The sequence below is a fragment of the Engraulis encrasicolus genome, chromosome 18, assembly GCF_034702125.1.
Source record: "Engraulis encrasicolus isolate BLACKSEA-1 chromosome 18, IST_EnEncr_1.0, whole genome shotgun sequence".
NCBI lineage: Eukaryota > Metazoa > Chordata > Actinopteri > Clupeiformes > Engraulidae > Engraulis > Engraulis encrasicolus.
In genome coordinates this window covers 9,242,919-9,245,418 of record NC_085874.1, presented here as the reverse complement: position 1 = coordinate 9,245,418, position 2,500 = coordinate 9,242,919, and positions in this window count along the sequence as shown.

Here is a 2,500-nt window from a genome sequence, read left to right as displayed (position 1 = left end):
CACTAATACTACCCCCTGCCCCTGAATAAAATAATACCCCCTTACCCATGCCCCTGAATAAAATAATTACCCCCTGCCCCTATATAAAATAATACCCCATGCCCCTGCCCCTGTATAAAATAATATCCCCCTGCCCTTGTATGAAAAAAATAAGCCGTCATGCACTGCTACAGACATGGAGCTGCATCAGAATCAGCTCTGAGCTGTGTGTGTGTGTGTGTGTGTGTGTGTGTGTGTGTGTGTGTGTGTGTGTGTGTGTGTGTGTGTGTGTGTGTGTGTGTGTGTGTGTGTGTGTGTGTGTGTGTGTGTGTGTGTGTGTGTGTGTGTGTGTGTGTGTGTGTGCGTTCCACTAAATATAGTCCTGCTGGGCCAGTCGGCGTCTGACACAACTAAAGAACTGGTCCACTGGCCTCACCACACACACACACACTCACTCACCACACACACACTATCAAACACAAAAGCTACGATCTGGTCTACCGGTCTTACTACACACACACACACACACACACAGCAAAAGAATTGGTCTACCAGTCACACACAGGACAGGGCACAGAGCATACATCAGGTATTCAATGTGTGTGTGTGTGTGTGTGTGTGTGTGTGTGTGTGTGTGTGTGTGTGTGTGTGTGTGTGTGTGTGTGTGTGTGTGTGTGTGTGTGTGTGTCATGGTCTAATAGGGTGAGGGATGGAAGAATACAGCACTCAATACAGCACTCAGACAGGAGCTGCACAAACTCTCTCTCTCACACACACACACACACACACACACACACACACACACACACACACACACACACACACACACACACACACACACACACACACACACACACACACACACACACACACACACACACACACAGAGTCGGTGAACTGGACCTGAACCAGACGCACCACTGAGCTGGCAGTGAAGCGGGCCTTAACCAGACGGGGCAGGACCAGACACTGAAGCGAGCCCAGCACAGTATCAGAGGGCAATGCAACTGGACCAGAACAGAACAGGACACAGTAGTGTGACAGGACCGAACCCAGCAAAGAATCAACTGGACCAGACAGATCCGAACAGAGAAGACCTGTTATGGAGCAGAGTGTCGAGGGTCTTTGGGGTTGGCACATAGATACGGACGGAGGCAGGAGCAGGGTCGTAACCAGACATTCTCAAATACTGAGGTCAAATACTGTGTGCTGTAGGCTACTGCACGATAGATTTAGAATGCTTCAAACTCTTCAGTCAAACTCTTAAGTTCGTTTTCATTAATCAATGTCTTGAGGATGAATGGGGGTGGCATATACAGACTGAATTCATCATAGTTGATCATAGATCGATTTTCATCATAGATCAATTTTACAATTGTGAAAATAAAATACAGAGGACATGACCCCTGTGTCCTCAATGGTAGTTACAGCAATGGGCAGGGGGCGGTCTTATTGCCATTTATTTGGCACAGCACAGGTGAAGAGAGTGAGCCATACACCAATAACCACAAAAAATAAAACCAAAACAAAGTTGGAAAAATACTGTAATTACCCGAACAGGCAACCTAACACCTAACTGTAGAACAGGAAGTGATCTGAAGCCAGTGGAAGGGGAGCTGAACCACACCAGGCACTACAGACAGATCCAGCATGGTGTTGATGGCAATTACTGAGGCTCTGAGAGGCTGAGACTGAGGAGAGAGAGAGAGAGAGAGAGAGAGAGAGAGAGAGAGAGAGAGAGAAAGAGAGAGAGAGAGAGAGAGAGAGAGAGAGAGAGAGAGAGAGAGAGAGAGAGAGGGGCAGAGCGGGAGGGCATTGTCCCGACGTAGGTCATGGTGAAATGGACTGATTCTTAATTGTTTAATGGTCTGCCCTCACCACACACACACACACACACACACACACACACACACACACACACACACACACACACACACACACACACACACACACACACACACACACACACACACACACACACACACACACACACACACACCAGGGCTTGACACTAACTATTTTTTTCTTTATCATGACGCTGTTCATCTAGCCTCAGAAGATGAGGTGATAAAGCAATCAGATGAGTGCATAGCTACATGGAAATAAATCAAACAAATAGAAACAGAGTAACTGAGCTTTTTCTTGAACTTAAATAGTAACAATTGATACACAAGGCGTGAAATGCAGAATATGTGCTATTCTGATATGTCATACCATTGAATAAGCTACCTGCCAAATTGGCTACTGGCACTGTAATTGTTACTAGCCACAGCCAAGTTTTACCAGCATTTGGCCGGTTGGCAGGTGCCAGTGTCAAGCCCTGACACACACACACACACACACACACACACACACACACACACACACACACACACACACACACACACACACACACACACACACACACACACACACACACACACACACACACACACAGAGAGGAACTGATGGGTGGAAGAGAAGTGTTTAAAAATGCCTGTGCATAATTCGCACTCCCATCTGACAGGCTACTGAAATAGAA